The following is a 19325-nucleotide window of genomic DNA, read 5'->3' on the forward strand; positions in this document are numbered from 1 at the left end:
TACCATAAGCAAACCCTGATGAAAGCAAAGTAGCTGACCATTGAATTTAGGGCAGGACTTAGGCCAGTTTAGTGTCTAAAGCACTTGTTCAGTATGTCTGATAAATTCAGCCCTTGTTTTCCTCTCCTGTAGATGGTCCAATTTCAGTAAATGTACCCTTTACTCACAACTATTTCCTGAATAGTTTTGAATTTTGTCTATGTGTTTCTATTGCTCTCCCTTTCTGCACACCATTCTCCTTGCCTGTACATTTCCTCCTCCCCATTTGCAGGGCATCTGATCAGAAGCCATTTCTGTACAGTTTGGGACGTGAAGAGTCCAAACCCCAGACATCCCAAGGTAGACTTTTATACTTATTACTGATCATGATAACTGCGTGGTTTTCTGATCTGTCGTTTCATCTGCAAATGCTCATGTCATGGCTAAGGACAGGTCTGAACACATGCTGCACCTGTTAAATAGGAAAACAAGGAAAAAACAGGAAAAAAGAAAATCAGCCTGGGAAAACAAGTCACTCAGAGAGATCTTCCTTGGCAACATGGCCCATGTGTGTGTTTCTATGCAGAGCAGCTTTTTGCTAAGCCCTGGAGAGACCCAAGACCCATTTGTGTAAACACAGATGGAGAAAGCTGAGATGCCTGGGAAATGGAGTCTTTTCAAATTCAAGTTAATCTTGATGAACTGCTGTTTTGTGGGCTTTGACCAGTAATTTCTGAGTCACAAGCAGGGTGAGACATCACCTTCCTTCTGTGACTGCAAGTCCAGCAATCAACAGTCTCTGTAGCTCAGTCCCCAAGGCCAAAAGTCTTGCAATCTACTTCAATTTCTTTTTTTTTTTTTTTGCTTTTCCTCCCACAACTCCTCCTTCTTAAAGTCACTTATCGTTACCTCGGGATTGTTGCCAGATTCTCTTCTGGCATCACTTCTGCCTCTTTTCTGCAATCCTTGCCTGTAAGGTACTTTAATCACTTCCCATGTCAACTACCGCAAAGCTCTTTTTTATAGCTCTCATAAATACTTACAGGCTTTATGTATATTTCCTCTCCAAACTTCAGGGGATGCAGATCATTGCTGAGCACTGAAGAGATGGTAAGCCTGCTTCAGATTTCCACATGACCCAGGCATGGCAAATTTTCCTGCAAACTTAGATGAGATTAACTCTTGCATTAAAATATAAAAAGGATGGTTTGCAGCCTTGGCTCTCAGTTATTTCCCCACTCCCAGACATCTCATTCTGCTCAATGAGTGTTTCTTTCCAAGCATAAAACCATCAGGTTACACAGAAATCTGGCTTTATTTGGGGTTTGTTGTTGTTGTTGTTGTTGTTGGGGTTTTTTAATAAGTTCAAACACACTGATGATAATTTAGTTGCTCACTAAAGCTTCTTTTTTTAATGTAAAGTACTTTCAATCCTCCCAGCAATCAGATGATTTACCTTCTTTCTTCAGCATCCTAAAAGAGGCAATGCACAGATCCCAGAGTTCCAGGCATTACAGGTCATAACCAACTAGATAGATTTCTTAGTGACCTCTTCTAGAATTTTTCATTCTGTACAGGATATAGTTTAAAGTCTCAGGCTAATGGGATAGGAATTCTTTTTTCTCCTGGTTACAAAAGAAGAACTGTGTTGGGGTTTTTTTTTCCATCTTAGGGCTTTATATCTGCTGTCTGTTGGGTGTTTCAAAAGTAGTTTTCTTGTCTGAGCATAGTAAACTCACAAGCAAATTCCCATAACGCTGGCAATACAAAGCAGTCAGACCAGCCAAGATATTTGTGCTTCAACATTTCAAATGCACTCTTGACTGCCTTCAAGCAATAATTTTATAGGGTTTTCCTTCCTGAAAAATTGTTAAGTGATGACCTAGAAGTGAAAAGTTCTGTCTCATTACCATTTCCATCCAATTCCACATTAACTTTACTGAAATAGCTGGCTTTGACTAAGCCAAGAGTCAAATATAAGAGTTACAAGGCCCTGATTAAGCAAGCACTTAATCACTTTCTGTGCTTTCAGTTGGACAGATGCTCTCCCCTGTCAAGGACCATATCAGTAGCTGGGGGAGGACTGGGGAAAAGAGCTTGGCTCAAAGCCTATGAGAATTCACAACCCAGAGATACAGCTGCAGGACCTTACTAAAAGTACTGGTATTCTAGGACTATCAGCTGTGTCTCATTTTGCTCAGGACTTTCCAGGATACTTGCTCAATAAAACTCAGTGGCTTGGGTTGCATCTGAAAACAGAAGCCACAGAAAACCCTGGGAACCATCCCAGGAGCCCCTACCTTTCATGGAAAACAGAGAGAGGCCCAGAACAACTTCTGCCTAGATTAGATTGCCCTTACTAAAAATAGGAAGCCCTTTAGTCCTCCATCTCTCTTGATAAAGCTTTATTTTTAAGCAGATGTTTTGTTTGACCTTGGGGTTTTCAAAAAAATGGAACGAAAGAAAGTAAAAGAGGGAGAAAAAAAAATCTCCTTGATACAATTCCAAGTAACACTGATGATGAAGATGTGCTGTGGTTATTTAGGATCAGTGAGTGACAGGTTTTAATACAGTCTCACAACATCCCATTTGCATTGTTCAAGTCAATATTTTTTGGCACCAAAAGGAACATCAAACAACACCTCATCCAGAATGTGTCTAGTTCTGGTCCACAAGGTATCCCTGTTCCTTCCTCTGGCTTCTTAATAAAGTTTCCCTATTTGTATAAACCCCCACAACTACGGCCAAGAAAAGACAGCAGTGAGAATGGTCATCAGCACCTTAGGATCTCAGTAATTAGATTTACTGACTCCAGCAGCACCCCATCAGCTGATAGACATTACCATACCTTGCAAAAACTTGACAAGTTCCCTCAATAGTCCAGCCAAAGCAAAACAGAAGGTCAGGTTCCAGGTAACTTTTGTGATTACAGGAAACAAATCTCCTTTCTTAACCTAAAAGGAAGACTTTTTGGAGCTGAGCACACTGTTAGAGGTGCATACTGGAAACTAATACTGTCATTTACAAAGTGTGAATTTTACTTCAGATGTGAAGAAGCCTTCTGAGACAAAATTTGTGATTGAGCCTGAAGAAGCTGTTGTGGATAACTTCCATCTAGAAAAATCACATAAGCAACACTAGACATACCCAAAAGAGAACAACCTAAGCAGAAAATACATTTCTAGCTGTGAAAACATCTCCACCTCAGTACTTATTGTATGACAGTATGACAGTTGCTTATTAAACAATTGAAAATGTGCACAGACACAGCGACAGAGGCACAGGGCTAAGGTAGTTTCAGGATCAACAGGCAAGAAGGATGTGAGTGAACCTTGCATGACCTTGTGAAAAACAAGCTCTCTGGTGGCTCTGGGACTCCAGCTAGTGCTGCTTGTCAATGTGAAGCTGCTGTGAGCCACACAACCCAATTTGCCTTCCAGCCCAGGAGGATGTTAATTTTCCCTCCCCCCCTCTGCTCTCAGTACCAGCTGGGTCCCCACTGCTTGCACATTCAGGGTCCAGGGAACCCGTGCAGATGTTTGCATGGACACAGCAAAAGCCCTTTCTCTCTGCCAAGACTCACACTGGGCTTCTCGCAGGAGCAAATGTATCTGTCGCTTCTAAGGCGATGTGGTTTGGAGCAGCTCTAATTTAATCTGAAGTTGAGAAATAAAATCCTTCTGACCTAGTTGTTTTGTTCTCCTTGCTCAAAATGATTCTGACAGTAAAATGGCTATTGTTTGTCTCTAAACCTGGAATCTCAACCTGAGGCAACAACCTGCTACAGTAAATTTCACACCTGAATATGGGTTTGAAATTATTCGTGTTTTTTATCCAAACCAGAAATTCACAGAGTCTTGTCATTGTTATTAAATACCTCAACTCTCAGGCTACTTCTGGTTCAAAATACATAACTTCAGATTTCCAGACTTGTTGGCTGAAAGCCTTTTTCCACATACACTCATCCTGGGGCTTTGAATTTCCAACTCTGGACCACAACCAGGTGAATTTGATAGCCAAACTGAGATTAGGGTGCCATGCTTTGAGGGGCATATGGGGTCCTTGAAGTGAAATGTTATTGGAGGTTCTTAGAGTTGTTGGAGATTTTGTAGTCTGGATTTGCACAGCTCTTGTACAAGTCTGTGCATTGTGTCAGCTTTCTGTCAGATCTGTGCCATGTGTAGGATCTTTGAGTGAAATTCATGACCCTCTGAATGGATCTTCTTAACACTCCAGTGCAAATCACCTTAACAAAGCAATGAAAGGGGTTTTCAGTGCAGAAGGGTTTTCTTAAGGTGGAAGGCTAATGCAGCACCTCCCAGAACGATACCTACTTTCTGGTTATTGGCAGTGACCAGTGAAGATGGGAGAAGGACACCAAGTCCTTCCACATGCACCTGGGAGCATCAGGTTTTGTTTGGAAAGTGACAATCTTTCTAATAAATATTGCTAGAAAGAGTCAGAAAATTTTATTTCAGTGTTAAGGTCTGGATTTTGGTGACCAGTCCTTGAAACACACCTTTTGAAATTTTCAGACCATCTTCCTTGCTGAATATCTGAAGGCTCCAGAAATTAAAATTTAAGGTAACAAAACCAAATTTTTTGCAATCAGATGCACCATCTTATATAGCAAAATTGTTTGTCTTTGGAGACCAAGGTACAACCCAGTAAATCTTCATTCTGTTTCTTCAGAATTAAATTTAATGTGAGATGGTGCAACTGTAAGCTGTATTTTTATTAATAGTTTTTAAAAAGAAGAATGATTCCTCCTTTCTTTTTCAGTTAAAAATTATCTTCCAGAATCACATGAAGACCCCCCAGCCTCAGAAACGAATTTGCAATTCTGGTGATTTTTATTTTCCCTTGTCAATGGTTGTGCTTCTGCTTTCCTTGGTGCAGATTTGTTCAGACCCATCACAGAGACAGGTTCTGTGCAGAGAGCACTCCATGATTTCTCATAGAGAAAGAGCAGAATCAGATCAGATATTACATTTGGGGCCTCTGCTACTTTTGGAGATGTCAAAATGGTGAAGAGAAATCCTAAAACTCACCATCACAAGCTTCTACATCATGGTGATACATGTCAAGAACGTCCATCAACAGACAGAAGAAGGTTCTTTTAGTGAAGCCTTTTCCACGTCCTATCCTGGGCCACTCCTCCGTATTCCAGCACTGCTGACTGAAGAATTTGAGTAACACGGTGGGTCCTCCCTTCTGCTTTATGAATTGCCAGAGAGCAGAAAAGAAAGGGTTAAACGACATGCCTGTGTGCAAAGTTAGGAATACTGTGCAGCCATGTAGAAAACACCTGACTGATAATTTGCTGTGTATTTATAGCTCAGAAGAGTTATGACAGAAACAACTCCTGTAGCAGCTTTTACTTTAAAGAGAGTCTGCACTTTGCAAATGGCTCATTGAACAGAGCATCTGAGCTATTCATTATGGAATGTGCCATCCTTACAAGAAAGGAATTTACTGGGCTTGGCAACAGGCTAGTCTAACTGTTCAGTGCTATACAAACCTATTTGCCAAATTATGAGGAAGAGAATTCTGCAGCATCACCTCTAGAGCGCATACCTCTTGACTATTGAGAGACCATACCTTTATTTAGCTTCCAAAACCAAGTTACCTCATTTCTTGAGCATCTCTAAGCTACCTGGATTTGTCCAACAGGGTAATGGAAGAATTTTTATCAGTCTTTGACTTGAACCTGAAGTTTCTCAAAGATAAGCAGGCCTTGGATTGTTTTGGATTTGTTATGAAGAGAGGCCTAACTTATTCTAGTCTCCATTTCAGTTCCTAGAACAATTTTAAGCTTGTTTTATGGGACACTACAAATACTATTTCACTACAGCAGAGGAGCAGTGTGAGATCCAGGATAGCAGGTTCTGGTTGTAGGCGTGTGAAGCAGGATACCAAATCCACAATGAACGCACATATGAGCCTGAGCTGTTCCTTACAAAGCTGGCACAGGATAGATGAGAAGCAGAGAAAAGATTCTTTTCTGCTGGTGTCTTCAGGAAAGACACTCATCACTTGACTACACAACTTTACCTGTGCATCAAGTTCACTGAAAATACTTTACTGGAGGCAAACAGAAAAAACCCAAACCAAATAAATAACAAAAATCAACAGCAGGCAACAACAAAAGAAAAAAAACCCAAAAAATTGCTCTGAAGGAGCAGATAGAAATTTGGAAACAGAATTTTTTGCACTCTTCTGGGAGAAACTGCCATACTTTCCTTCCTGGAACTTTTCCCCTGGCTTTTTGGAGGTGGTGGGAATATCATCCATCACTTCAGATCCTTCTCTCACCTTAAAAAACCTGTCACTAAGATGAGATTTGGCAAGTAGAAACACAGGTAGTAAAAAAGATCAAGCCTTTGACCTTCCCTGTAAAGGCTGGATACTACAGATGGCTTTACAAGGTGGATACTACAGATGGCTTTACAAGGTGCTTCCAACAACATCATTTCACTGATTCCACCTTCTCTCTGTTTTATTTACCAGGATAAAATTTTTACTTTTTGCTGTTTCCATTTTTACTGCAGAGAAGAACACTTCTTTTCAAGGACTGGAAAACCCAGAGGGGTTTTGCCTCTATTCCTCTTCTGTTCCAGTGGAATGCACTCCTGCAGTTGCCTGGGGGTCCTCAATCCTTCCTCCAGCATGCTTAAAGCATGCATCTGCCTTGCCAAAGAACATCTGAAGTGCGTCCCAGAAACAATCCAACTGCAACAAGGCCAATTGTATCTCCTTCAGAGAAGAGACAGTACTTGCTCTAAACAAACAGCTTCACCTTGCGCAATAAAAGGATTATTTGAGAAATTCTTGACCTCTTGCATCTAGGTTCAGTCTGATTTAGTCCAGATGTTAATCTCAATGGACACAAGGTAGAGACAAATGCTTTAGAAACTGACACATATACATCAAAAAATGTGAAGTTGACTGCTTATAAATAGTTTGCTCTCAAAGAGCCATGGGATAGGAAGAAGGGAAAGTTGGAGTAGTACTCTCCCTCTTTACACCACTGATGTGGAGGCACCAGGTGATGGTCACTCCTGGACAGCAGGAACTGGTCACTTCTCCCAATTCCTAGCTGTAAAGAGCTCAGCTCTGTGGAGATATAAAAGCAGCTGGTCTTGAGCTTGCTAAGCACAGCCATGGTGTGCTTCAGTTCACATCTTCTGAGTTTTCCAGTTCCAGCACTGCAAGTACTTCTGGATTTGGAAAAGGTTTAAATTGCCCAAAACCACAGAAAGGGACAAACTTTGAAGAGAGGAGCCTGCAGCACCTCTGGCTGTGTGGCTCGCTGCCTTTGGGGAGGCACAGGTGTGGTTACAGTTCAAACCAAAACAGGCTTGTTTTTTCTTTCTTTCTTTCTTTCTTTCTTTCTTTCTTTCTTTCTTTCTTTCTTTCTTTCTTTCTTTCTTTCTTTCTTTCTTTCTTTCTTTCTTTCTTTCTTTCTTTCTTTCTTTCTTTCTTTCTTTCTTTCTTTCTTTCTTTCTTTCTTTCTTTCTTTCTTTCTTTCTTTCTTTCTTTCTTTCTTTCTTTCTTTCTTTCTTTCTTTCTTTCTTTCTTTCTTTCTTTCTTTCTTTCTTTCTTTCTTTCTTTCTTTCTTTCTTCTTTCCTTCCTAACTTCCTAACTTCCTAACTTCCTAACTTCCTTCCTAACTTCCTTCCTTCCTTCCTTCCTTCCTTCCTTCCTTCCTTCCTTCATTCATTCATTCATTCATTCCTTCCTTCTTTCCTTCTTTCCTTCTTTCCTTCCTTCCTTCTTTCCTTCTTTCCTTCTTTCCTTCTTTCCTTCTTTCCTTCTTTCTTTCTTTCCTTCTTTCCTTCTTTCCTTCTTTCCTTTCCTTCCTTCTTTTCCTTCTACAGTACTAGCAGAGCTCCTAACCTGAGAAGCATGAGGCAGCCATCCATGCTGTGGTGTGGGGGATGCTGTGTTGTATCTTCTTTGCAAATGTCCCAGCTACAGCTGGGAAAAGACAGAGGCACAGAGAAGGTGAGAAAATTAACTGAAACTCCAACTTCATTGCTACAAAGGAAAGCAAATGAGATTAAATTCTAAACTTGGAAAAGTGTTTACACTTCTTTTAATTCAAAACACTCTGTGATTCACAGAATGCCTGCTGGGTACCCCTGGAGACAGGTTTTTGCGTACGGCTGCTCGCTGGTGAACTTTATTGTACCATCTTGTTGAACCTGTTCCTAAAAATGTGCAGCTGTGTAAGAAGTTGGTATTCAACTGCCCAGCAAAGGTGAAAAAAAAAATTACTGTCAGACAATTATTGAAGCTCAAGGGGAAGATTAATTTTTCAGACCAAGCTTTAAAGCACTCTTGGAAAGTGGCAGTTGTGACACCAAAAAGCAGTCACCCATAAGAGGTGCCTAAGGGTGGCATTCAGGGGGCCATCTGGCCTGTATCTGCTCTGCATCAAGCCTCAGTAACCGTGACATTGCAGGAGGATACTTTGGAAAGAGTTAAGTGAGGCAGGAAATGTGGAAGATTTAGGGTGGGAAAAGAATTACAAAAAGATTAATTACAAGATCTCCCCATGCTTTGGACCCAGACCAGCTGTTTGCTTCTTCCTTAGAACACTTGGTCCAGAATCTGGGGCAAAAAAATGTGTGTTCATGTCTTTGTGGATGACCTTTCACTGTTCCAGGCTACAGTGACTCCTTATTGGCAGTCTGAACCAAGTTTTGGCTCTATTATTACTCGCCTCCTTGCAAAACTTGATGTCGCCTAAAGTCTTTGGCAGAAGATATGAAAGATACTTCACAAAATAAATCAGGAGGGGGTTCCCACTGCTACTAGAGAGAGATTCTTGCTCACTCAGCATTTGCTTTTGTAATGTGCTTTACATAAGGTATGTTACTCTTCTGGCAACACCTCCAGGCCTAAATTTTCTCCTTTGTGCTCATGTGGATCTGGGGTAAGGGTTCCTCAGGGAAAGGTTCTCACACTTTCTTGTAGAATAGCTGCTTCCATATCGTATTCCCCATGTATATTTTTGGGCTCATCCCTGAGTAAGCCTTGTACTTTCAAGTTTGAGAACCTGTCCTGCATGGGTGTCACCTGAAACTATCTTTTCTCTATGCTGTTGCTGAATTATTCCATTGAACCCTGAGTCTCTGATTTTTAATGCCTTTGTTCAGTGTGCTTTTGTGTTGTTTTTTTTATAGCACAAAGAGAAAGACACTAAATGTGTGAATGTGAGCCATCACCTCCTGTGGGGCAGGGGTGCTTGGCACATAGGTCCAGACTGTGATACAGCATAGGGGTATTTGCCACCCCTGAAGTTATTCATCATACCTGACCACAAAGAGAGGGTCCCAACATGTGAGTGTTTCAAAAGGATAACAAAGGCATTGATCTTTAGTACCTTTTCTGAAGGACAGTTTTGTGCTTAAAATGCAGCACCAGGAGTAAAGATTTTAAGGTACCAATTTTTGGCTTACACCTGACTTCCAGCCTTTGAACTATCACACTACACTTTTCCTTCTTCTATTAAAAAATGGCAATAGCTACAGGTACACTGATTTAACCCTGATCATCGGTCTCCTTTACATCACAAGAATTTCTTAAAAATAGTCCAAATGTTTTGATTAGGCCAGCTGTTCCCAGATGTTATAACCACTGGGCGCTCTAGGAAGAAAACACAACCTAAAAGTTTTTCTGGTGCTCTGTGGTAGCAGTGAGCAAATGAAGTGGGCTATGAAATAAAGACTCTACTTGAGACCTATCCCTCATGCCAAAAAGGCAAAACCCTTCTGAGGTGCTGCCAGTGGAAATTAGGGGAAAACTGCCATCATTTGTTTCAAGTTTGGGAATTGCTGCAACCCTAAGCAAAGATTTCCCACTTGCCACTTTCCTTTTTTTCTTTCCAGTTCCTTGATCTTTTCCTTCTCTACAGCCAAGTATCAACCTCCTTGTCTCAGAGTGTCAAGTTCCCATATATTTCCCTATCAAAATTCTTCTGGGACTAGCACAGGCTCTGTGGCATTGGCACAAAACAATGACAAACTCCCAGCAGAGCTGAACACAGACAATAAAATGCCAGGCTACAGCATAAATCCTTCCACTCCTAAAGCAGACTTTACTTCTTCTGATCTTCTCTGAGCTCGTTGTCATTTGCTGTCCAATTTTTAAAATGGAATCTGAGGTCGGGAACTGCATTGTGTCTTTTGGATCATATTACACATGCTTAACTAATACTAATAAAATGCAGAAACCTAGTTAATTTAGCAACCCTGAACTCTATGGACATGAGGGCAGTAGAAGATCCCATTTTCTGTTTTGTTCAGCAATATAATGCAACAAATATTATTAACACTCTATCAAGATTTTTTTTTTAATTATGAAGCAGGAGGATTTAAGGCCTTGTTTGTTTCAGAGTTATACAGTTTCATTAGGTATGTGCTGGACAGAATATGAATGGTTGGTACATTCAGACAGATCATTGACTTGGGTCACCAAGTTCCTCATGTTTATAAACAGTGTAGTATTTTCACTACTGGTCTTATGTCACAAGCTTGGACAATTGGAGGCATGCACACCACCATTTACACCACAGCCTGTCTCCCACCTGCTTGGATGTGTGGTCCCAAATCGATCCAGGACCACACCCAGGAATGTGGATGTTATGTGCACCTTCAGCTGTACATCCTCTGTCGTGGACAGGAGCCGATGGCTGTGAGCTGACACGCCCCCAGAGCCTTGGGCAGGGATTTCTCAGCAGCCTTTGATGACCTGAGATATCACAGCATTTGAGGCATCAAGCTGCTTAACACCTGTTTTGACACAGCCACCAAGTAAAGCCCTGCTTTTCAAGTAATGACACTGAATGAAGAAAGGATCCACATGTGGTCACTTTGCGCAGGTTTCAGATCTCCAGCACCTAGTGGTGATGCAAAAACTCTTCTTGCACTACCCCTTTCTTCCTCACGTCAATCAATTTTTCTGCTTACCTTTCTTGACTAAGCCTTCCTATGATCACAAAACTCCATATCGAAGAGCTAGTGGGTAGGAATTATCTTCTTCCCTGAAGGTCTCTAACGGTGGCTTTCAAGAGATTTTTCAAATCTCACACTTACATGAGGCAAGTCCCTCACAAATGTCTTAGAACTGTTTTCACCATTTTCTTGCCCACACAAAATTGAGTTGGGAAGGCACTGAAATCAGCTGATGAAGTGAAAAAACCCACAGGTTTTCGGATTACACTGCTAGATTGTATCTGTTTGGAAGTTCTTTTCTCAGCTATGATAACATTACATGTCCTTGATCATACAAATAAAGCTTTTGAAGAGTCTTTGCAGAAAAGCCCTGGACTACATGAGATTCAGATAAATCTGTGATCCCCCAGATGCATGTTGTTGTGTGGAGAGGAGATTTGTAGTGCCTGCCTCCACTTTTTTAGAACAGAAAAGGAAAATGTTGTCTCTTTTGATACTGCTAAACTGCCTCAAAATGGGATCCTTAGGACTAAATTAGAAGGACTTTTCCCTCACTTTGCCTGATCTGCACTTTGGCAGAAAAAATGACATGAGATTTCTAAGCAATCTGCATCAAATTCTCCATGGGATTCAGTGTGTTTGGGGTGGCATTCTTTGGATTATTTCATTCTGTACCTTGCCAACCTCTCTCTCTGCTGGAAAAAAAGTCTGTAAAAGCTACTGCTTCTTTACCTTCGGGCCAAGTCTTGAAGTGTTAAAGTACAACTCCTAGTAACATGGATTACAATAAAATCTGGGTTTCTTTGGTTCACTTTCACTGCTAGTTTATAGCACAAATGACCCAAAAGGTTGTTTTGAAATATTAAAGAGGACCAAGTGTCCTGTAAACTTTTTAATACCATGTGAAATTTGAAAGCCTTAACAGCAGAGGCTTAGTAGTAGTGTCTCACAATGCGTGGGCATTTAATGAGTTGCATTTTATGAGTCTGTTTTTCTTGTGGGCAATAAAAGGATATATGAAAGGGTCAAAGTTAGGAGACTGTAGGAAAATGTGTCTTGCCAGGGTTACATACAAACTACCTAGTAGTTTCCCAAGGGAAGGATGGCTTAGGTCTGCAGCCGTGGAATATTCTGTGTGATTTTTAAAGGTCTTCAAATAAAAGAAAGTACTGTAGACCTTCTTTTGTGAAATGGAGGTGAAGGGGAAGCAGAGACAGACATTGGCAGGCATCTGCAACCTGTACAGTTCAATGCACAAGTGTAATCCCCAGGCAAGCTGCAAGTGTTGGGCTCTAGTGATGAGGTCCACACTCCTTTTGTCTCATGACTTTTGTTTTCCACTTTTTTCCCATCAGGGTAAATACATGACATGAGGTCAAAACTTGTATAGCTATTCTCCAGGCTGTCATTTGAACTTCCAATTAGATAATTTTTGGCTGTTATTAGTATTGTTGCAGTTATCACAGAGATATCTCTGTTCTGGAGACCTTATCTATGGACAGCTGAAGTAGAAGTGGGCCAGAAATCCAAGACAGGCAGCTGGTTTCCTAAGTCAGTTTCTGTTAATCCTCACTGAAGGTAAATTCCGAAAGAGTCCATTTGCTTTGTCTCTATGAACTCTTACCCAAAGCTTTCTCAATACTACATTTCCTCAGAAAGATGTTTCCAGAGTGTATTTGGGAGATACAAGTGAGAAACACAACAGCAGCTTGTGAAAAACAACATCCTATTCATGTACCTCTTGCCTGTTGAATATACTTGTCTACTACCTTAGAAGCTTTTTGATCCCTTTTTGTCATCCTTCACTTTTGGAAAGGGGAAAGCTCTTTTTGCATATACATACATACATTTTGTGTATTTTTAAGTAAATCCAATCTGCTTTCAATGTCTTTTGTTTGATAATAAACCTGAAACTCTTGGAAATACCTGGAGTGTGGAGCTATGGCACACCATGCAAAAAGCAGGTACGGATTGTCATCCCAGACACCCTTTTGCTCCTGCCAGTGTCCCACACCTTTTGCACAGCCACATACTGCAGTGCGCATGCTACCGCCATTCCCCATGTCTTTAAACATGCACTGAATAAACATCATGACAGCATTAGGCTTATTGACTGCTGACTCTTGGCAGCAGCCCCATGGCTTGTGGGGAGAGGAGAATGCGTGGCTGGGTTGGAGCAGTGGCCCTTTGCTCTTCAGGGATCAGCCCTCACCACTGCTGACCCTGTCTGTGCCTTGCTGAGCAGCAGATGCTACGAGAGTGCCTCCCAGCTACCAGCGGGTGGGTGATGACTAACTGGGACATCTCCCTTTTTCCAGGACCAGCCCCTCCTTGCTAGTGACAAACCCACTGTGCTGGGGCTGCTGCCCCCGGCGTTCCCTGCCTCTCCGGCTGAAAGCAGCCGGGCTTTGCCAAACCCCAGATTCATGCGGTTTGGCACCCTCTGTTCATCAGGAGCAGGAGCTCCGTCCAACACATACTGCTGTATACAAGTCAAGCAACAGCCACAGCCAGGACCGGGACAGGAGCTGGCCCACAAGCTCCTCTTTAAGCTTTAGGAGGTGGGTTAGTAGCCGCAGGGACAGGGTGACGGGAATGCAGAGTGCTGGGAGAAACAAGCCAAGCATTTGCCTGAAAAGGAAGGGAGACAGCGGGAGTTTTACAAGCTGCGAGGGAGGTAGGGAAGAGGCCAACAGAACAAATATGATGTATTTTAAATACCCATTTCTACCAAAATATGTCAAAGAAGGGGAGACTTCTCCCCATTTGCAGCCTTGGTTTTCAGGACTGGAATGATAACCTCTGTGCCTGCTGCTAAAGAAGACAGTGCACAGCTTTTCCTTCAGCCCTCAGCATGACCCTTAAGCAAGTGTGCATGGGAACAGAGGGAGAGATCTGGGACAGGACAGACAGCTGCCTGAATTGTCCTTCTCAGCCACTCCTGCCAAGATGTGGTGCAACATCTTATTTTTCTTGTCATTGCTGCCATCTATTACAGGAAATCTGTTTATTAAACATCTTCAGTGAAGCCTAAGGATGCAAGGGATGGTAAAACCAGGCAGGGATATGTCCCCACGGATTGAGCCACAACATTGGCCCAGCAGCTTCCAGGGATCCTTCAGCCCTTTCAGGAACCACAGACCCTGCAAACACCCATGTGGCTGAGGCTGGGGTGGGGAAGTGTCAGCACTGAGGGAAGGAGGTAGGGTTGGGAAGAAGTGAGTTGCAGCATTCACACACCCCTAGAAGCTGGAGCTTTCTCAGCAGCAAAAAGAGTCAGCTTCTGCCTCCACCCCAGCCCAGCAAGGCTGTGGGAAGCACAGCCAGCTTGTTTCCTGTAAACAGGCTCTTTTTCCCAAAGCCATGGCAGTAAGACAAGCCACTGAAACACAAGTGAGTCCAAGATTGGGACAGGTGCCACTGCTGGTGAGGAGTTGAAAGGCTTCACTTCTCTCCATCCTCCTCCAGCATCCTTCTTTTCCCATGCTGTCACCCCCTTTGCCCTCCACATTAGCTGTTCTCCTTTCTTTTCCCTTCCCACATACATCCTTCCCATTTCTCAGCACAGGAGGGATCTCTGCAGCTGAAACTTTATGGTAAAATCACAGTCTGCTCCTGGCTGACTGACATTTAGGACCTCTGTGTTGCAATAGCTAAACCTGAGTTGGTCTTTTCTTAGTCCCTCTCCATTTTTGGAATGAGGTGGAGGGTTATGTGGCTGGACATATTTCATGCCATGCTAAAACTTGGCAGATAAAATTGCTTCTGAGGAATATTTTTAAGAAGGAGCTAACACAGAATTATGCAGGGCCAAGCAAACCCTCCTGCCCATGCATGTTCTCTCTAGCTTTTCCCAGCTTTAGTCTGGCAGTGCACTCAGGCTGTGTCATTGGAGGGAAGGAGGGATGATGCTAAAGTCATGGTAATGATCCCTCTAGTGCCATATGCAGCTCCCAGCTCGGTATCAACAAGTGATTTGGGACCACCAGCTGATATCAGTTCCTGTGATTTTTCATACTTTCTTAAGTCAACCTCAGCTGGAAACATGAACCTGGTGAATTGGCTTTAGACACCAGCCATGACCCACAGTTTAGGTATTTCTGTTTTGAAGGAAATTATGGTTGTCAATTCCTGTGATAGCTGCTGCTTTCCTTAAATCTTCAGCCCCTGAATTCCTCACTGTTACCAGATAGTCTCTGTTTTCTTTTCCTTATAAACTAGGTATGCACACAAACATCAGAACATTTGTCAAAAGTCTGATGAGGTGAACAAAAAGATTCAAATATCAAAGTGTGAGCAAACATATATTTTATAAGCTCATTTCCAAAGTGTTTCTTTTTCTGTTGTATCTTATGATTTTTTTTTCTTGTCTGTCTCATGGCAATTAATCACTTACTACTTGGCAACATTAGGAAGATGATGAGCTGGCAGGAATACTGGTGAATTCCCCAATAGAATGACATAGATCCTTTGTTTCCCACCAAAGCTTAAATTCAGGATATGTGGTGACATTACATCTTGTAACTTTACAATACTGGACAAGGTGTTTGAAGCCAGCCAATGTCAGGGTGTAAGAAAAATAAAATAGGCTCATCCTCTAATCTGCCTGCAAGGGAGGTGGATTTTTTTTTTTTTTTTTCTGAAGGGGGTGGGAGTCTGGTTTAAAATCCACTGATTACTGAATTTTAGCCTTGTTCTGTACCTACATGGTTGGTAAAAAAGAGGCAGGTCTTTCTTTTTTGCTTAGAAACCCGAATATAGGTGGGAAATAACCACACAGAACAAAACTCAACCAGCCACAGAAGACTGGTGTTTGTTGGATTGATTAAAACTTTTTTTTTCTTTCTTTTCCTCAGCAAATTTAAATCCTGCTCTTGGATGTCTGTAGCTAGCAATTTTTGAATGATGCTTTCTCTCCCTGGACTAAGTAGGTTTCCAAACTCATGAAGAAGTATGTGTCATCTCCCAGGCCCCTGGGTCCATGCTTTCCTTCTCTGGCCAATAGGTCCCCTAATTTCCTTTGCTTAGGAGAATTAAGAAGGGCTATGTCACCATGGCAATGCAGAGCTGTACCTGTTTTTGGAAAATACATAAGCACCTAATACTAAGCCTTTCAAGTCAAAGCTTGTCATGATATCCTCAGCTCTTTCCCCTTGTTGACAGATATTGGGTGGGAAATACATTTCAATATGAGTAGAGCACAAAAAAAAAAGATCAGCACATGGTCAAGACCCTCCTGGGGGCAAACAGAGTAGTGATCAGTGAGGAGCAACCAAAACACACCCAGGCTCAGAAGAGGGCAGGAAACCCAACCCTTAGATGTGGGTGAATCACTGCAAGGTAAAGTTATTTTAAGAGCAAGCCTGAAGCCATCAGGAAAATGCAACCTTGAGAAATGAGGTCAGTGGGAAAATCCAAAAGTCCTCAGCCAGCCTGCTGTCAAGAGCTGATGACCAAGAGGGTGCTTCCCTGAAAGCTGCAGATCACCACTCCTGGAAAGGAAACAGCAAGGAAAGAGATACAGAAACATCTGGAAGACTTCATAAAAGACCCTAAGTAAAATAAAAGATTGTGGGAGAGCCACCTCTTGCTCTAATTGAGGAAAGAGTATAGACAGGCTGAGTTTCCTCCCCATCCTATACCATCCCCTCCTTTTGAACAAGTTAATTCCTTCTTTCCTATCTTATCATGTGGCATGGATCTGGGGCCTTCCCTTAGCTGAACTTTCTTTGGGAGGATGTCTCATATCTAGTGCCTTGCAGGTCCTCCAGGTAGCTCTTTACTTTGCCTTTCATCAGGGATTACACACAATGCCACAGTTTGATCTGGGTCAGCACTGAACATATTAGATTGTGAGTGTCCCTTAATGTGTTTTCTTCCAATGAGGAAATTGGGGCTTACTGTTTGGGAGGATTTCAGGGCTTTCATTGAATGAGGAACTCAGCATCTTAACATATATGTCTTCAAGACTACATTTACTTCATGCTCACCTAGAACGTCAGGCTGCGGTATTGCCTGTTCCTGTGGAATTTTGTGAAGTTAATGATGATAGGTTTTTGTTGGTGACTGTTTTTGTGGTTCTTTTTCTTGTATCCCTAAGGACATATGATGCTTTGCAGGAAGGATGACAATTTTGTTTGTTTTATTTTTATTTTTATTTTGAATGTCACAGTCCACTACTGGAAATTCTGGATGGTAAAATAACCCTCCAGAAATAATGCTCTCACCCTGTGAATCCAAAACCAAAACCCATGACTGGGAAAACTCCAGATATGATACAGGCCTCTGAGACTGAAAATAAGCAGTCAAAGTGTTGACTGGAAGAAGCCCTCCCTCCTGCCTTACATCCCTGGGTCACTGAGCCATATGGGGCTGGCTCAAGGCACAGAAGCTGCTGATTATCAAACCAGTGCTGCTGCCAAGGTGGGTTGTTGAGAAGGAGGACAAAGTCTGTTTGTGTGCCGCCTTTTAAAGTATTTAGAGTTCCTTTCATACCTGTGCTGCTTTCTGCCCTGAGATAGAGCAGATCCCTTTTGAAGATGCTCTACAGCCAGCTAGCACATAATGAAAATTGTTACCAGCTCTGCAGCAGCGCTGTATAAACTAATCTCATAAACAAATAATTCAAACTCATCCCAACACCACCTCTGAAAAGCACTGCAAAGTAACCTCCGTCACTCTTTCTGCATCTCTGAAATGCAATCAAGAGCACCATCAGAGCTGTAATGTACAGGCCGTGAGAAAACACGTGTCTGGACCATTACAATTAAAATCCTGAATAAGAGCTGAAAGACTTGGCCTTTGAAAGGCATTCTGGCTCTGGTTTGGAATGGCTTCATCTCTAAATAGGAATTGTCCAAGCCTGGTGTTATGTAGAAATATACTGTTCTGACTCAGGAGGCAGGAAAATAGCAGGAAATTACTCTGTTTGAAAATTGGACCATAAATTCAGATATATCTGTTCTGATCCTGGCATGATTTGTTACAAGTAAATCAATGTATTTTTGGCAGAGATCATGAAACAAACAAACAAAAAGAGCAAGAGGGAGAGAAAAGCAGAGAGAAGAAATAAGAGTTGTATAGAGGAAACTAAACAGGGAGATGCTCGTTTGTGTTAACTGTATCATACACATCAAGCACTAAATGCACTCCAGCCTATTGACAGCTCCCTTCAGGCATATTCAGCACAATCAGGTGGAAGGAGCTTGGCACAGAGGCTCTAGAGACTTGAATCTTGGGTTTGCATCTGGTCAGAATTGCCATTTTGCAGCTGTCCCCGCCCTTGGCACTTTTCCCAGCTTACCACTACTTAAAGAGCAGTATTTGGGGCAATTAGGGGAAGGGGCCAAAGCTACCTCCAAGACCAGAAAGCTGCACATGCAGAGGCTGTGCCTCTGATGCTGCAGCTCAGGGAAGCAATGCCTCGTACAAGCACAGAATTGCAAAGTCTTGGAACAGGGAATGGAAGTCACTGGGACCTGGAAAAGGGGTCAGGAGCTGAGCAGCAGGCCTAGGATTCCTGTGTGCGTGGGCAATCAGATGTGAAGCTTCTGTAACTAAGGGCCTGGTGCCTAACCAAAAACAGGCAAACCCCAATACCAAAGGAATCCAGACTAAACAGTGTCAGAGGTGCACTACTCTGCTCACTGCTCCCATTCTAAAGCCCCCCTCATCAGCTGGCCAGTTATATCTCAACAGGAAACAACAGTGTGGCAGGTCAGTATGGTGTAGGTATGTTATAACAGCTGGAGAGGAACTTCCTGAAAGCTCCATTCTGCTGGATGTAACTGGACAGGCTGAGATTAGGAAATCCCCATTTACAGTCCCTGCATCTCCAGGCTGAATCCCACAACAGGAAAGCAAAGTACCACTTAAGAAAATGTACCAGATCTGGGAGGGGACTTGGCAGAGTAAACGTTTCTGAAGATCAGATTCCAGAAATCTGTTTAAAGTCCTAGAAAAAATATCCAGTTCTGCTGATGTGCATCATAAAAAATGGTTTGTGTCACCCAGAGGGGTGGGGAAGGCAAAGGAAAAGCCTAGAACATGATTCATTTGGCACTATCCTTGTTTGCTCTGTTGGAGCCCCACTAAAACCTGCAGCAGGCAGTGCTCTATGCTTGCCTCTGGTCCTATCAAAATTGACCCTCAGGAGCAGTGAACTTCCTGGCCTGCTGCACTGCAGCCTGCAGGGAAGGTGATGGAACTGTCCTGATCTTCAGTAAGGAAATACCAGGACCAGCAACTGCTCAAAAGTGCAATTCAGAGTCCAGTTTCTAAGAAATGGATAACAAATAAAAGTAAAGAAATAGCAGAATTGCTGGGGAAGTCTAGGTAGGCAGACTACTATTTTCTCCCTTTGTATTTAATAAAAATATTGGGTT

General features: G+C 42.4%; 1 long non-coding RNA gene across 1 annotated transcript in view; it reads right to left on the minus strand.

Annotated features, from left to right (window-relative positions):
• Positions 1-280: 280 nt before the first annotated feature.
• The window catches only part of LOC134551848 (uncharacterized), a 54409-nt gene continuing 35364 nt past the window's right edge, over positions 281-19325 (minus strand). The window contains exons 2-3 of the long non-coding RNA XR_010080707.1: positions 1023-1143; positions 281-451 (exon numbers count right to left, since the gene is read on the minus strand). This is a non-coding gene — a long non-coding RNA (uncharacterized LOC134551848). The remainder of the gene's footprint in view (positions 452-1022; positions 1144-19325) is intronic.

The sequence above is a fragment of the Prinia subflava genome, chromosome 6, assembly GCF_021018805.1.
Source record: "Prinia subflava isolate CZ2003 ecotype Zambia chromosome 6, Cam_Psub_1.2, whole genome shotgun sequence".
NCBI classification, from domain to species: Eukaryota; Metazoa; Chordata; class Aves; order Passeriformes; family Cisticolidae; genus Prinia; species Prinia subflava.